The sequence below is a fragment of the Dendrobates tinctorius genome, unplaced genomic scaffold (assembly GCF_039654945.1).
Source record: "Dendrobates tinctorius isolate UK_male_01 unplaced genomic scaffold, ASM3965494v1 ptg000193l, whole genome shotgun sequence".
In the NCBI taxonomy this organism is placed as follows: Eukaryota; Metazoa; Chordata; class Amphibia; order Anura; family Dendrobatidae; genus Dendrobates; species Dendrobates tinctorius.
Window position 1 is genome coordinate 3,506,363 of NW_027361860.1, and position 19,504 is coordinate 3,525,866.

The following is a 19,504-nucleotide window of genomic DNA, read 5'->3' on the forward strand; positions in this document are numbered from 1 at the left end:
AATATTTCATATGGTTTTTGCTTTTATCCAATTGATCAAAGGTTTTGTACCAGGTTTTAGCCTCATGGTGCACATTATCGATATCAGTGGTCTAGTCAGCCATGTGATGTGTAACGTGTCTTCTCCTGCATGTCTGAGAAAGGGACGAAAAATATTTGAAAACTGAAACATTGCGTCACGGGAGAGAATAATCACGCGGTCAGGATCGCTGGTACATCGCTAAGTGGTCGCTAGTGAGCTGCCAAACAGGCAGATCTCACCAGCGACATCGCTGGGGACGGGGGTCGCTACTTACCTGTCAGACGAGGCGATCCTGCGTCCTCCCGCCCGGCTCCACGCTCATCGCTCATCTCTCCACAGGAAGCGCCGCAGGAAGCCGATGACGAGAAATAGTCCTGGATGTTCTCGCGCGATCAGCGATAAGCAGCGGGTCGTAGGTAATTATCAGACACCGCGATATCGCTAGCAATATTGCTATAACGTCACAAGTTATAGCGATATCGCTTAGTGTGACAGGCCCTTAATCCTAACCCTAATATGTGTAACCCTAACCACAAAAAATTATTTAAAACAAATTATAAAAAAAAAAAAATTATAATCCTCTGACAATGAGGATGCAGGGATTACAGAGCACGGGGGGGGGGGAAATAGGAGATTTTATGAAGTTGTGGACACAGAAATTAATTTTTAAAATTCTGACAGGGCAGCACTTCAACTGTAGTCTACCTCTCTTCTCTCCCAGAACAACTACAAGGAGAGAAGAGAGAGGCACAGCTCAAATGCTGCCATATTTACCAGACATTGGGGGTTTGATCACTGTGATAGGGTCTATCAAAACCCAGCAGCCATTGAGAAAATTCTCATTGGGTGCAGGCAGGCAGATCTTGGCAGGTGCACTGCGCATGTACCTGCATTTTCTTTCTACCGAAAGGAGGAAGGAGGGTGCCGGGGAACCGGGGAACAACCTAATCCAGTACATAAGGTATCGGGGGCATCAGCGGACCCTGTTTGCAATCACATCAGATCACATCACAGGGTTTCATCAGAGGAGAGAGACATTAATTGGAGAATTGGACTTTTTTTTTTTTTGAGGTCGCTGTTAGACCCTTAATAACAGCAATCGCAACACCGAGGTTGGTAAAAAAAAACCCGAATCATGTTCTCTGGGGACTCAGCTAACCCCGGTAGCCAATAGCCCAGAGAAATTTCGACTCTGGGTGGAGCTATACCCTTAAACCACAGCGCCATTAATTAAGAGCACTGTGGTTTAAGTACCCTTAACTGCTGCGTTAGAAGGCGTATCGGCGGTTGTTAAGGGGTTAATATCAAGTGATAATTTTTTTTGGATATTTACCGATTTTATACACAGATAATGCACTAAAAATATTTTATGCAATGGATGTAACCTTGTGTCAAGACGTAGCTTTACAATTGGCAATCAAAGTACACCAAGTTACCACACTAATATGGGTATCAAAAATAAAAACAAAACCTGGTTATCAATTGTCGGCTCTTACAGATGCAGACAAAAATACGTGGACTGTGTCCATATATGTACAATTACCAAGAAATGCAAATCAAAGACAAGACATGGATATAAAATAGATGATTTCATAAACTGCAGTACAAATTAATTTATGACATAACATGTAAAAAATGTAGCGTACAATATGTTGGGTTCACTACCAGAACTCTGCGCAGACTCATCTCAGAACACATACCAAAAAGAGCAATTGAAGGACAAAGATCGAAATTATGAAAAAATATAAAATTCAATTTTTTTTAAATTACATAAACTACATATAACACAGTAAGATAGAATACCACATAGTAGGGACCAATTCTCACAGAAGCACACAGGGGGTATAGCCCACAATGGATTATTTGTACAAAAATGTGTCAAATAATCAAATGCATAAATACCCAGGCTGTCTGGTATGCATACAAAGACAAATTGATTATGTGAAGGTATATATTAGATAAATAGATGCCTAAATACCTAAGCTGCCTAGTACAAAGACAGATTATGTATATGTTAGATAATTAGATACATGAATACCTAAGCTGCCTGGTACATATATAAGAAGGATAAAGAGTGTTAGCAAAGAGTCACCTATCTATACAGATAGATGACTATGGCGTTTAGTACAATAACATAAAGCTCCAACAATAAACAATAGCCTCATTATCCCTCAAGTAATCCCGCACCTATAACTGCTTGAGATAGTATATCAATGGTATATACCTGCAGTCATGATGCTTGTGGGGTAGCCGCCTGTGATATAGCACCTCGATGCGCGTTTCACCAACACAGCACGCGGTTTCGTCAAGAGGTCCTGAACAGTCTCTAAGTGAATGCAAATCGAAAAAGTCCCTCCACCCAAAATGGAAGGAGACAGATCTTGTATTTTAAAACAAAGAAGGATCATGAATTTTGAAATTAAATACAGGAATGCCAAAAGGCATGAATAGACAAACAGATCTAATGTTTATGCATTGATTTTTTTAACACTCAACACAAAATATATTTCTGTATTATAATGAAATGATGCAGTCACTATATAAAACCAACCTTGTGATAGTCGGTATCTTGTTACACTACGAATAAGAACTTATTGTTCAGAACGCGTCAGTGCCAGTATACCTAGGTGTACATAACAACCTTTATTTTAATCATGACTTTTTAAAGAATATTATTCAATAAACTATTGTTTTTATAACATTTTTTCATCTGAAATTGTTGCTGGATGTTTGTTGGATCAAATTATCATTACATTATCATTATCATACCAACCCAAGCCTCACATCCCTGCACCAAGTGGACAAATCTTTATTGGTGAGCTGGATATTTTTCCTTTTTTCATATTTGAGTGATAACCGAGTATCACCAGGCACGTTCGCTCATCCCTAATCACAGCACAAAAAGCAAAGAGACAACGTCCTACATAAATTCCTCAATTGCACAGTTATCACAGACTATAATAATGTATGTAACAATGCACTTATCTGACTCCTCGCACTTCAATGCAACCTTGGCGTCACTCAGAAGGCCTGGTGTGGAGTCTGAGACTTGTTGTGCACTACATGATATGGTAAAAGCCACTGATGAACTGTTTATTATTAACACATTTTCATCTGATGTGAATGGGGCCTTTACCCTTAGATTTGTATTAGCAACTTCACAATAGGACATATGTACAATTCTGTTCTTTCCATGTGATAATAATGGAACAGATTCATGGACTTTTAGAGCGCTACTTGACAAAATGATGAATCCAGGTTATGATGAAAGATTTAACTATTTCCCAACGCGTTTCGAAGTGTTCAACACTTCTTCCTCAGGGGATGACATACATGAACAGTTGGATCTGTCTCAGTTTAAATACATTCATGGTTTGAAAATTGGCGCCAATGATCACATGTCGTGTAGCTAGAAAAGTCAAAGTTAAAACACACCAGTAACATGAATTGTCATCAAAGTTAATCTTTGATCATTCAAAAATTATTCTTTAATTACTCCACAGATAAAAAGCTTTAAAAAATATAATTTTTTATATAAATGAGAAAGAAAAAAAATATATATATATATCTCTGAGACGTGAACTCACGCAGAAAAAAAGGGGGGAAGTACCGATGGTCAGTACCTAAACCACCATACCAGAGCTGAATCAGTGTCCCAAAGGGAATAGATTAGGGAGACATATATATATATATATATATATATATATATATATATATATATATATATATATATATATATATATATATATATATATATATATAAAAGAAGAACATCTATATAAAATATTCAATAAAAAATATATATATTTTTATATATTATAATAAAGGACAATTTGTACAAAATAGAATGAATTTCAAATGATGTCTTCTATGTCCTTTATTATAATATATAAAAATATATCTATTTTTATTGAATATTTTATATACATGTTCTTTTTTCCTTTTCTTATATATATATATATATATATATATATATATATATATATGTATCCTTTTTCTATTCCCTTTTGGACACTGATTCAGCTCTGGTATGGTGGCTTAGGTACTGACCATCGGTACTTCCCCCGAGTTCACGTCTCAGAGATATATATTTTTTTCTTTCTCATTTATATAAAAAAAATTATATTTTTTTAAAGCTTTTTATCTGTGGAGTAATTAAAGAATAATTTTTAAATGATCAAAGATTAACTATGATGACAATTCATGTTTACTGCTGTGTTTGAACTTTGACTTTTCTAGCTGCACGACATGTGATCATTGGCGCCAATTTTCAAATCATGAATGTATTTAAACTGAGACAGATCCAACTGTTCATGTATGTCATCCCCTGAGGAAGAAGCTTTGCACATTTCAAAATGCGTTGGGAAATAGTTAAATCTTTCATCATAACCTGGATTCATCATTTTGTCGAGCAGCGCACTAAAAGTCCATGAATCTGTTCCATAAGAAACTGAAGTTTTGGCGGTCATGGAGTTGACCTTTGGACATCAGCAGGCTGACCACGGATCTTACATGTCTTAAACTATCCTGGAAAGGGCGAGTGCATTTCTACTATTCCCTTCAATATTTTACCCAGATAAGACCCTATTGCGCTTTCTTTTCCTATAGTTTATCTACATGTGATAATAATGTCAGCTGGCACAAGACTAGTCTAAGAGATATGTTGAGTGAATTTACTGCCATAAACAATGGATACAGGAGCCTGCAGGACAAATGAATTTCTATAAAAACACAGGTCCAGTTTCTCTTTTGGTGAAAGCAGCAGGAGGTCGGGAAGGTGAGATGTGACTGTAGGAATAAAATAACTTCAGAACTGATTACATTAGCATTTTGCTAGAAGCATAAACAATACTAAGTTGGGCCTCCCTGACACCATTGTGGCCCAACCAGCTCCTTGAATTGTCGGTTTACAGCCAATTAAATGATAATAGAGTGTACATGAATGTCCTGGTTCTAGGTGACACATTCCTCAGTAATTCAATAGAAGATCTTGACATCCAATTGGAAAATGAGTAGGATTTTCATCAATGCCAGCTGCTACTGTATAAAAAGTCTAGAAGCTCATGGGTTTCTCTCACTTATTCTTGAGAGCTTCTCTGTGGACACAGGACCTCTTAGAGCAAACTAAAAGAAACCAACATCACTCAACTTAATGGAGCAGAACCCAACTTATCATCAACTTCACCAAAAAGCCAAGCCAGGTAAGACCAGACCATATTTCAATACTATATTTGTTGGTGTTATTTATTATGTGTTTTGCGTCTTCTCCACATATGGCCATTGCACAATTATTCCTCTTTCTAGTAATATTACTCCTGGCATAGATTCTAAAATTCTAATTTGTGTTAAGCACCAAAAATGTAAAACATATTTATGTAGAAATACTTCTGTATTAACTATTTAGAATTATCTTAGTTTTGACCTTTTCTTTCATGGCAATAACTTCATGTGAAAAGGTTCATTCAAAAAATGTGGGGTACTTCAGGGGTGAGGCGTAACAGGGAGCACAATTTCCAAATGTAATGTAGAATCATTCATTGTCTGCAGACCATTTACACAATACAAGGGACAAATAGTGATATTTATGGCTGACATTCTATAATTTATATCATTCATGGGCAGTCATGGAAACTAATATAGCTTAACTATAATAGAAGCAGTCTAATTTCATATAAGGTATCCAGCATTTGGCGTATACCTCAATGTAAACTACACAGACTCCATTATAGATAGTGATATATCTGATGATTTTTGCTTCTGATATGCAACAAAACTGATGGCTGTTCTAGTGCTGGAGATGTATTCCTGTAATGATGGTGGCTCTGATGATGTAATCATGTAGTTATGATGATTCTAGTGATGAATTCATCACCATAACCATCATCGCTATATAAGTACAAAATTAAAGTCATGAAAAGTCCATAAATAAACACCAGAACCATCAATAGTACATGGATCCTCATCAGTATATAAATGTCACCAGAACCATCATCAGTACTTGAATACAGCAATAGAACTATCATCAGAAAATAGATACAATATCAGTACATGAATACATCACTAAGAAGTCATCAGCACTGGAATACATCCCCAGAACCACCATAAGTACTCGAGTACAAGAACCGTGCTTAGCACAGCATCCAATTGTAATGGAAAGTTAGCCCTATATAGGATTGTATTGCATTCACCTCCAATTCCAAGTATGTACTTAGCAATGTTGAGGAGATACTGGGAGTTGTTGTAATTAGACCATACAGGAGCCACAATACTGATAAGACATTTTCACACATAACCATTTACCCCCAGCCACCTTCTAGGTGACATTTTCTCTGAGTAGATCTTTTTCTTTTCATCGTGTCCAGATACCACGATGACATTTCACATCCACAACTCATCTCTGCAGATTTCCATCTTCTTCCGTCTTCTGCAGCACATCCCAACACCCAATGACATGTGCACTATATTAATTTTTTTTATTTAATTCTGAGGCTAAGTCCCCAGACCGATGCATTCAAAAATACTTTTTCAATGGGTGAAAATAGAAGACCAATGAGGGTAAACTTTTAATGAAAAAAAGGATTCTGTCATGGAAATTTTCTTTCCAGTGTTAATGTAGTTAATTTAGTTTGTTAATTTCCAGTGTTAGTTTAGGCTGAACTGAATGGACTAATGTCTTTTTTCGGCCTTACTAACTATGTTAGTATGTTAGTTGTACAGACATCACAAAATGATTCTTCATGTCAGTTACATCTGTGCTGGTGACAAACACGTATGAATTTCATTACTTAAAAGTTGAGAGAAAATTAGTTTTACATGTAGAAAAATAGATTTGTGTCTCAAAATTCTGAGACATTGGAACATTTATTTCATCAGATTGATAGAGCTGTGTGAAGGCTTGATTTTTTTTCTTGTGTATCGCATTGTAGATATTATTGATGCCTTTTCTGGACTGGCAGGACATGGGGATCTCTCTTTATTGCATTATTTGGTGCATTCGATTAGAGAAAAACACTTCTGGGGTTTCAATTTTTTTTTCCTAATTTCAGTGTGTATGGTTTGGGTTATTGGATTAATTATACATTTTTGTACTTATTCAGATATAGTCATACCAAATAGGCTAATTATATTTTATTTCTTATTGGGGAAAATTTGGAGATTCAAATACAATATTAATAAATCTTGTCTAATCCCTGCAGTTAGGAGGTTTATGAGGACCTCTGAGGCCGCAGACATGCTAGGAGAAAGTGACGACATGAAAATTCCTTTTGAACTGTCCAACTTTGACTTCTGCAAAGAGCTTGGTGAGGGAGGATATGGAAAAGTAAGTGTGGATTTATCCTCAACAGTGTTCCCCAGTGTATCCTGCACCAGATACACTGGAGGGACATACATATTTATTGTAGTGATCCATTACACAGATTCATATAATATGGCAGTTTGTTCTGATCTGTTGTGATTTTCCTCCAGGTCATCTTGGTATCAGATCAAGTCAGCAAGGAACTGCTGGCTGTCAAGATTATGGAAAAAAGTAAATGTAAAGAGGAAAAAGTATTTACTGAATTAGGAATCCTGCAAATGGCCACCGAGTGCCGTTACTTGATGTCTCTGCGGGCATTTACAAAGACACCAGAGGAATATTTAATTGCTATGGAGTATATGGCCGGAGGAGACCTTTTCGACCACATGAGACATTGGATGCCGTTTAATATTCAGACAACAAGGTAAAAGTCTTATACTGAACTCTGACAATCATGCGCCCGTACATTGAAGTCCTTGTATGTAACCACTGATCCATCCTCTACTTTCTACTACACAGGCTCTTTGCAGCAGAGATGGTATGCGGCCTCCAATTCCTGCATGAACATGGCGTCATACATTGGTAATCAGTTCATTTTCATAAATCTGTCCCCTCTGACTGTTGTCTCCTTACATTGGCTTTCTAATGGTATATCTTACTGACCAGTCATGAATAGGAATGTATGAGATTATACCAGAACAATTCTGCTGTTATGTTGTAATTCATGTCTGTTCTGTTGCTGTGATACTGTAGTTTCCCACGGTATCAATAGTATCGTATTTATTGTAGAAAATTATTTTCATGACTTATTCTCACAATCGGTGTCTGCTCCTTCCTCTTGCAGTGACCTGAAGCCAGAGAACATTCTTATTGATGACAACGGACACATAAAAATCACAGACTTTGGCTTATCAGCCATAAATGTGTTTGACAGAGTCATATTGAAGAAATTTGTTGGCACTAAGGGATACATGGCACCCGAGGTAAGGAACATCCCCGTATGATTAGTGCCAATAGTATGACTGAGGTGGAATCTGAACCCAATATATCCTGCTCATATCTAATCACAGACCGGTCCTGACTGAGTGTGTGCAGAACTCCTCAATGGTATAGTCAGCTCATCTCCTATCTTATTTTCCAACAGGTAATGAATGGTCAAGGTTATAACCAGTTAGCCGACTCCTTTTCTTTCGGCGTGATCTTATATAAAATGACTGTTGGTGATCAGCCATTTTATAGCAGAGGATCACTGGAGGAGTACCGCCAGTCTCTGGAGGAAGACGCTCTGTATTTTCCACCCGGGATCTCCTTTGATGCCATTGACATCATAGCAGGGGTGAGTAGTATTATATAAAGATATATGATGGAGGATGATAAGGAGAGATAAAAGAGAAAATGTGGACATTGCCTAGATATTGTGTAATAACTTGTTACATGATATAATGACTAATGGACTCAATTCTTTTCTAGCTTCTGTGCAAAAATCCTTGTTTCCGGTATGCCATAACATCGTACTTCAGAACCCACCCTTTCTTCTCCTCTATATCCTGGAGTGATGTTGATTCCGGCAGATCCGACCCACCATTCAGATGGACCATCTGTAAGTACAATATGTAGGGACATCCATGGTGTGATCACTACCCAGTAACACACTGCCCACTTTACACCTTATCGTTATATCCCACAGTATACTGTATATACATGAACAGCTAATTCTTAGACATGTATATTTCTTTTCTTACAGGAGTATTAGACTGATAACAATCAGCCCCATGCAAGTATCATCCATGAAGGAAGCTTTACGCTATGATATGAAGATAATCTAACATCGAGTCCTCTGGGTTAGTTTTTTCCTTTCTCTGGATCAAAATAGCAAGTTTTTAAAAGCTGAAATTGAAGGACGTATTTCAGCCATACTTGCTCTGCCACCATCCGGTAGACTCATCTACAGCTTGATGGTAAAGAGAAGACAACCTGATATGGACAGAAAGCAGGCAGAAGCTGCTCACTGACCTACCTGGCCATGTAGAAGCAAAAATTTGCCCAAGCAACATGAGCAGAAAATCTGTGGTTGTTTCTCTAAGATGTTTGGATAAACCTCCCTACCGAACTCCTTCAAAAACTGTGTGCAAGTGGCAAATACCTAGACGAGCTGATGAAGACAATGGGTGGTCACTAAATATATATGTAATTTAGATTTATGTTTTGTTTAATCATTTTGTATTTTATTAATAAAAAAACTATTTACACTTTTTTTAATCTTACTTTAGAGGTTTTTCTCCACACATGCCTAAGTGTATCTGCGAATTTTTCTGCACAGATTCTGCATCTCTTGGTGCAGATAAAAATCTTTGCGTGTTTGATGCTTTTTTATGCAGGTTTTCATGAGTTGTGTTCATACAGCTTTGTATGCACTTTTGTAAGCTAAATAAAGATATATATTGTTTAACAAAAAAGAGTTGTGTTGTCATTTCCTTGTCCAACCCCTTCTTTTACATACTGCATTGAAAAATAATGTTTAGGCTACTTTCACACATCAGGTTTTCGGCGTCAGGCGCGATCCGGCGTCGTGCCGGAATGCCGGATTCGGCAAATGTTTTGTAAAACCATACCTGGTTTTGAATACCTTTTTACCTTTGAAATACCCTGTATTTAACCTTTTTTTTTAAACATAGTTCGCCGCAGAAAGAAAAGACAGACAACCATTGTGAAACGATAATTTAACTTTAATTTAAATTTTTTTTTTTTTGTAAAATGTTTTTAAAGTGCAAAAAACTTTTTTAATAAAGGTTTTAAACCCAATGGGCATTTTTATTAAAAAACACACATTACAAATCTGTGTAGTGTGGGGTGGTAATACTGCTGGAGGGGCTGCGGGACACTTCGACACTGGGTGTGTGGAGAGAGGACTGGGATCGTGGTGGGGAAGGAACAGTTAGAGGTGAAGGTGTGGAAAAAGCTACAGAATGGGTGGACATGTTGGAGGCAGAAGAGGTGGTGGGCGGTGGAGTGGAGGGTTGGGCAGGGACTGTAGGAGCAGATGATGTTGATGGAAAGTTGTATGGGGAAGGAGTTTGGTACGGGGAAGGAGTTTGGTACGGGGCAGGTTGCTGGAAGTGGGGAGATGTCTGGTACTGGGGAGGTTGCTGGTACTGGGGAGGTTGCTGGTATGTAATAGGAGGGGGAGGATGGAAAGTGGCTGGAGGGGGTGCAGGTGGAGGAACTACAGTGGTGGGAGGTGGAGGTTGGGAGGTAACCTGCTGTAGAGCACCGTGGCACGAATGCATTACATGCATCTGCTGGGTAGGAGATAGTGTTGCCATGCGCTCCACAACAGACCTGAAAAAGGTGTGGTTTGGAGAAGATCTTGCTTCTGAATGCATGGTTTGCAGAAGTGTCTTCACCTCCAGAATGCTGGAGTTGATCTGCTGAAAGCCTGCGGAGATTTGCTCTGACAAGACTTTGAGACAGTTCTGGAAAGATGCATTCAGATGCAAGAACTCTTGCGCATAACTCTTTTCCTGACCCCTCTGCCGCTGCCGCCCAGTACCCGCAGGTGTACTAGAGGTGGCAGGGGCAGAAGGGTGGGGTAAAGGGAAAGCGATCTCCTCACCAGCAGCTTCATGTAATGTAGGCGGCCACGATGCTCCTGTGCTGGTGGATGGGACAGATGGGTCGAATGTGTGGGAAGGCTGGGAAGGTGCAGATGTACCGGGGCGGTCGAAGTGTCCCTCGGTGCCGGTCTCCTCAGGGATCGCCTCAGAAGGGTCCAATCGTGCAGGCTCCCGAGTGCTGCTCACCGTGCTGTGGAATACAGAGAAAAAAAAACAATTAAAATACTGACATGGTATGGCCCTGGCTGAAAAAAAAAAGTTACATCTAACAGTTTTTTTCACATGTGGTGTGTAATATTTACCTTCTGGTGAGCATTGTTTCCCGGAGGAACGACAGGGCTTGTGCGTACTTGTACTTGCTCCTGCGTCCTCCAGATCCACTCGGGGCCCGCATCTCTTTATTGAACTCCTTCTTGAAACGATCCCTCACAGACCGCCACCGATTCACAATTCTGTTCCCTGAAACGAGAAAGGAGTGGTTAGTATACAACAAAAGTGTTTCACAAACTCCAGTCCTCATGGTCCCCAGGGGTCATGTTTTCAGGATTTCCATAGTAAATAGAAATCCTGAACACATGATCCGTGGGGACCACGAGGACTGGAGTTCGGGAAACACTGGTTTACATCAAGCAACCGGTACTGTATATACTTACGCTCTTTAATCTGGGCCCGAACATCGAGGTCCTCCCAGCGGCCCACAAGGAGCGAACAGATTTCCTCCCAGAGTCGTCGGGTAACGATAAGGTCAGCGTGGCGGCGGTCAGCCATATTCCAGAGCGGCTCCCTTTGTCTGACGAGATCGATGAGGTGGTCCACATCGAGTCCTCCATCCTCACCGTCAGAGTCGGGAGCACGCTGTGAAGGCTGTTAAAGAAAAAGACAAAAATAACATTAGCCTCCACAAAAGAAATGAAATAAAAAGTGCAAAAAAACAAAGCAAAAATATTTATACTTACACGCTGGTGACCGCCGCGTTGCTGTCGCCGACGACCCTGGGAGGCACTGCGAGGACCTCTTGGCCGAGCACCAGATTGGGAAGACTAGAGAAGAAAACAAAAAATGTTATGTCTTTGGATGTAGGCATTTGTTTGCTGTGTGTGGTCTGCAGAACATTGTTTTCTATGTGTTGTGTGTAGTGTGATGTTGTGTTTCTGCGTTTGATGCAAAAAACTTACCAATTGTGAGCCCACTCCAGGTGTCTGTCCACCCCTTCCTTCTTCTTCTGGGAGCTCCTCTTCATCTTGTGATTCCTGTTTTGAAATAAAAGGCAATGAATAGACATATATTACAGAGATGATGGATTTTGGAAATAAAAACTTACCATCAAACGCTGACGATGCGAGGGAGGGCTCCCAGAAGAAGATGTGCTGTCCTGTTGATGGCCAGACTCCATGGCTGTGGGTATTGCTGCTGCTGTTGCTGCTGCCAGTGATGCCATTTCTGCTGCTGCTGCTGCATCTCTTTGGCGGCTGTTGAATAAAGAGAAACAAAGGGCCAATGAATATCTTGATATTCCATGGCCCTAGTTTGGAGGAATGGGGGATTTGATAATTACCGTCTCTCATCTGCTGCTGGACTCCCCTCCTCAGCATGTTCCATTTGCTGCTCCATTTGGGGTGGTGCTGATGGTGCTGCTGCTGCAGATGTCTGCTGCCTTCTCCTGCTCCTGGTTCTTGGCTTGGGTGGCATGTTGGGTGTGGCTGAGGGTCCCATTGTCTTGCTTTTATATATCTCTTGTGGGCAGAGCTACTGAGCATGCTCAGACCAAAAAACCGGATCCGGCGCATTGCGGCGCTCATAGGCTTTCATTTTTCGCCAGAGACAAAAAACGTTACAGTAGCCGTTTTTTCCAGACGCCGGATCGCGACACATTGCCGGATCCGGCGAAAACCGGATGAAACGCATGGCGATCCGGCGCAAATGCAAGTCAATGGGGGGGAAACCGGATCCGGCATTGCATTTCGCCGGATCCGGTTTCTGTCAAAAGCGCCGGATCGCGCCTGACGGCGAAAACCTGATGTGTGAAAGAGGCCTTACACACCGTGAGATAGATGTATAGACAGATGGACAGTATATAGACTACAAGTCCCATCGGGTGATGCCTGCTACCATGACAGTGATTAACACATTAGCCAATGATGGGACAGTAGTAGTCCCATCATCCGGCTAATGTGTTAAATGTTAAAAAAAAAAAAAAAAAAACTACATACATACATACTACATGCATGCTACATGCATGCTACATACATACCACATATATACTACATGCATGCTACATGCATGCTACATACATACCACATATATGCTACATACATACCACATATATACTACATGCATGCTACATACATACTACATACATACTACATGCATGCTACATACTTACCACATATATGCTACATACATACCACATATATACTACATGCATGCTACATACATACTACATGCTACATACATACTACATGCTACATACATACTACATATATACTACATGCATGCTACATACATACATGCTACATGCATGCTACATACATGCTACATACTACTTGCTACATGCATGCCACATACATACTACATGCTACATGCATGCTACATACATACTACATGCATGCTACATACATACTACATGCATGCTACATACATACTACATATATACTACATGCATGCTACATACATGCTACATGCTACATACATACTACATGCTACATACATACATGCTACATACATACCACATATATACTACATATATACTACATGCATGCTACATACATACTACATGCTACATACATGCTACATACATAGACATACAGTACATATAACATAGAGTAACATACTTACCAATACTTGTCACATTGTTCCCCGAAGCCATTGTCTTTTACGGAATAAATATTAACATAACAAACCACAAATATGGGAATTTCCCACACAGCTTTTACCATAAAGTGAGACTAGGGACTTTTTTTTTTTTTAAGTGGCGGAGGAATACAGTGCGGAAGGATACCTACCTTCCGTCATTGGATTCCTGCAGCCCGTAGAGAGCGGCAGCATCAGCTGATGCTGCAGTTCTCTACCCAAGATCGTCGTGGGACACACTCGTGGACTGCTTCGGATCATGGGTGAGTATTTTTGTGGTTTGTTATGTTAATATTTATTCCGTAAAAGACAATGGCTTCGGGGAACAATGTGACAAGTATTGGTAAGTATGTTACTCTATGTTATATGTACTGTATGTCTATGTATGTATTGTATGAATGTATTGTATGTAGCATGTATGTAGTATGTATGTAGCATGTATGTAGTATGTATGTAGCATGTATGTAGCATGCATGTAGTATATATGTAGCATGTAGTATGCATGTAGTATGCATGTAGTATATATGTAGTATATATGTAGTATGTATGTAGCATGTATGTAGCATGTATGTAGCATGTATGTAGCATGTATGTAGCATGTATGTAGCATGCATGTAGTATGTATGTAGTATATATGTAGCATGTAGTATGTAGCATGCATGTAGTATGTATGTAGCATGCATGTAGCATGCATGTAGTATGTATGTAGTATGTATGTAGCATGCATGTAGTATATATGTAGTATGTATGTAGTATGTATGTAGCATGTAGTATGTATGTAGCATGTATGTAGTATGTATGTAGTGTGTATGTAGCATGCATGTTGTATGTATGTAGTATGTATGTAGTATATATGTAGCATGTAGTATGTATGTAGCATGTATGTAGTATGTATGTAGTGTGTATGTAGCATGCATGTAGCATGCATGTTGCATGTATGTAGTATGTATGTAGTATATATGTAGCATGTAGTATGTATGTAGCATGCATGTAGTATGTATGTAGCATGCATGTAGTATGTATGTAGCATGCATGTAGTATGTATGTAGCATGCATGTAGTATATATGTAGTATGTATGTAGTATGTATCTAGTATATATGTAGCATGTAGTATGTATGTAGTATGTATGTAGTATATATGTAGCATGTAGTATGTATGTAGCATGCATGTAGTATATATGTAGTATGTTTGTAGTATGTATGTAGCATGCATGTAGTATATATGTAGTATGTATGTATGTAGCATGTATGTATGTAGCATGCATGCAGTATGTATGTAGCATGCATGTAGTATGTATGTAGCATGCATGTAGTATGTATGTAGTATGTATGTAGCATGCATGTAGTATATATGTAGCATGCATGTAGTATTTATGATGCATATATGTAGCATGTATGTAGTATGTATGTAGCATGCATGTAGCATGCATGTAGTATATATGTAGCATGTATGTAGCATGCATGTAGTATGTATGTAGTATGTATGTAGTGTGTATGTAGCATGCATGTAGCATGCATGTAGTATATATGTAGCATGTAGTATGTATGTAGTATGTATGTAGCATGCATGTAGTATATATGTTGTATGTATGTAGTATGTATGTAGTATATATGTAGCATGTAGTATGTATGTAGTATGTATGTAGTATATATGTAGTATGTATGTAGTATGTATGTAGCATGCATGTAGTATATATGTAGTATGTATGTAGTATGTATCTAGTATATATGTAGCATGTAGTATGTATGTAGCATATATGTAGTATGTATGTAGTATGTATGTAGCATGCATGTAGTATATATGTAGTATGTATGTAGCATGTATGTATGTATGTATGTAGCATGCATGTAGTATATATGTAGTATGTATGTAGCATGCATGTTGTATGTATGTAGTATATATGTAGCATGTAGTATGTATGTAGCATGCATGTAGTATGTATGTAGTATGTATGTAGCATGCATGTAGTATGTATGTAGTATGTATCTAGTATATATGTAGCATGTAGTATGTATGTAGTATGTAGTATATATGTAGCATGTAGTATGTATGTAGCATGCATGTAGTATATATGTAGCATGTAGTATGTATGTAGCATGCATGTAGTATATATGTAGTATGTATGTAGCATGCATGTAGTATATATGTAGTATGTATGTAGCATGTATGTATGTATGTAGCATGTATGTATGTATGTATGTAGCATGTATGTATGTATGTAGCATGTATGTATGTAGCATGTATGTATGTAGCATGCATGCAGTATGTATGTAGCATGCATGTAGTATGTATATAGTATGTATATAGCATGTATGTAGTATGTATGTAGCATGCATGTAGTATGTATGTAGTATGTATGTAGTATGTATGTAGTATGTATGTAGCATGCATGTAGCATGCATGTAGTATATATGTAGCATGTAGTATGTATGTAGCATGCATGTAGTATATATGTATTATGTATGTAGCATGTAGTATGTATGTATGTATGTATGTATGTAGTATTTTTTTTTTTTTTTACATTTAACACATTAGCTGGATGATGGGACTACTACTGTCCCATCATTGGCTAATGTGTCAATCACTGTCATGGTAGCAGGCATCGCCCGATGGGACTTGTAGTCCCATCGGACGATGCCTGCACAGACTACTGGAGCCTGCACAAACCCCCCGGCAGGCCGGCACAGCCCCCCGGCAGGCCGGCACAGCCCCCCCGGGCAGTCCGCACAGCCCCCCCGGGCAGTCCGCACAACCCCCCCGGGCAGTCCGCACAGCCCCCCGGCAGGCCGGCACAGCCCCCCGGAGCCTGCACAGACCACCGGCAGGCCGGTACAGACCCCGGGCAGTCCGCACAGCCCCCCGGCAGGCCGGCACAGCCCCCCGGCAGGCCGGCAGAGACCCCCGGCAGGCCCGTACAGACCCCCCAGAGGCTGTACAAGGGCAGGAAAGGGTTTTTCCAATTCCGATACCGGAAGTCTCATAGACTTGAATGGGACTTCCGGTATCGGCATCGGCGATACCGATACTTTTTTTAAAGATCGGCCGATCCATTCCGATCCGATATTTTGAAGTATCGGACGGTATCGCTCAACTCTAGTCATGTGACATATCAAACTTATTAAGAATTTCACAAGAAATACAATGGTGTGCTTGGTTTTAACGTAACTTTAATCTTTCATGAGTTATTTACAATTTTATGACCACTTATAAAATGTGTTCAAAGTGCTGCCCATTGCGTTGCATTGTCAATGCAACCCTCTTCTCTCACTCTTGACACAATAATAGCAGCACCGCAGAAGAAATGATAGCACAGGCTTTCAGCATCCATTGTTTCAGATGCTGCACATCTCGTATATTCACAGCATAGACAATAGCCTTCAGATGACCCCAAAGATAAAAGCCTAAGGGGGTCAGATCGGGAGACCTTGGTGGCTATTCAATTGGCCCATGACAACCAATCCACTTTCCAGAAAACTGTTCATGTAGGAATGCTTGGACCTGTACCCATAATTGATGATATCATGTGGCATTTGGGGTACAAGATAGTGGGGCAATTCTTCATCAATGTAAATTGCTACATGACGATGTGTTGCCCTCTTTATGCTCTGAATATGGCATGTTTCCTGAGTTTTTCCAGCAAGATGGTGTACCACCACATTATAGGTGTCAGGTCCGAGCATTCCTGCAAGGAATCTGACCCCCTTAGACTAGCATTTCTTCTGCAGTGTTTCTATCAGTGTGTGATGAGAAACAATAAAGTTTGATCTAAAATGGCTGACATCAAAATGGCCGCCATGGTCACCACCCATCTTGAAAATTCCCCCCCCCCCTCATATACTAATATGCCACAAACAGGAAGTTGATATCACCAATCATTCCCATTTTATTTAGGTGTTTCCATATAAATGGCCCACCTTGTAGATCTATCCATCTATACACACACATACATACACACACACACAAAATCTGAATAGGCCCGTGTCACACTTGTGAGAAACTCGCATGGGTCTCACACCTCAATACCCGGTACTACTGCTGACACTCGGGACTGGAGAGTTCAGCTGCATAGAAATACATGCAGTTGCATATTCCGGTCCCGAGTGACGGCAGCAGTGCCTCGTATTGAGGTGCGAGTTTCTCGCAACTGAGACCTCAGGCTTAAAAGCAATATCTATTTAATTTAAAAAAAATTGAAAATAAATGGCATCTGCTCCCGCATAATTTTCTGCACCAGAGAGGGAAAGCCGACAACTGAAGGCAGATATTCATAGCTTAGGAAGGGACCATAGTTATTGCTCCCCCTCGGCTACAAACATCTGCCCCCATCCACTCCAGAAATGGTGCATCTCTAAGATGCACCAATTCCGGCACTTAGCCTCTCTCTTGCTACTGCCCTGTAGTGGTGGCAAATGGGGTAATATTTGTAGAGTTGATGTCACCTTTGTAATGTAAGGTGACACCAAACCCGGCTTAGTAATGGCGAGGCGTCAATAAGATACCTATCCATTACTAATCCTAGAGTTGGTAAAGGGTTAAAAAAACAAAGCCAGAGTAAAGTATTTTAATGAAAAAAAAAACACAAAACACCGCTTCCCATCTTTATTTCCTGCAACGTCCTCGATCACCTTTAAAAAAAATAAACCAACAATATACTCCTTGCTCTGACGTAGTTCATTTAATATCGATTGTGTCATGATGATCTCCCCTTTAGAGCAGTCACATCAGGACTACATAGGGCCTCCAGTGACACACTGACAGGAGACAATGGCTCTTGCAGTGTTATCACTGAGTGTTCACTGAAGTTCATGCTCTCACTTTAGGGCATTGCTGCTTGAGAATTTTCCCACACAGCGGTGCCGCAAGTGACAGCCTGAACTCCATTGACCTCGGACAGCAGAGTGATACACTGCGGGAGGATACGTGCATTCATTGTATCACAGTATCCCCCCGGAAAGCGGTAACATCTACCGATGTGATCGCTCTCCATGGGATAATCATTATTACATGGATTATGTCGGAACAGGGAGTATATTATTGCTTTATTTTATTTTTTACATATGATCAAGGGTGTTGGGGATTAGCTGTATGGCAAGTATGAACTGTGTATTTTTTTTTTTTTTTTTTTTTACACTTGAACACACTAGCCTGATGATTGGACTACCGCTGTCCCATCATTGGCTAGCTGTCACTGAAGCAGGTATAGTCAAATGGGACTAGTAGTTCCATCAGATGATGCCTGACTACATACAGACACACGCACACACCCACAGACCCCCGCACACACACAGACCCCCACACACAAAAACACAGACACACGCACATACACCCGCTGTTAGGAACGGCAGAACGCACTAAAAAAAAAAGTGCGTTCGCCGCTCGGGGTCCACCGTGCAGTTGGTGTTACACCGCTGCTAGGTAATGATAAAGGAGCAATATGGCGGTATAATGCGCACGGGTTCAACTTCACCCAAAGTGCGCAGAGCGGGCTCTGTTCACACACAGAGGCGCCGCAACATAAACATACAAAAACGCTGAGCCTGTTAGTGTTACAGGCCTCAGGAAAATGCCCACATGGTATCCAGTCACAGGAGCAGGACATAAGACAGAGGAGCTGCGTCCGTCTAGACCTACCGTGTGTGTGCGGCGTCGCTACTGCAACCGCAAAGAAGGGCTGCAACTGCAGCGTGGCATAAGACACTGCCACTTGACGACAAAACTAGA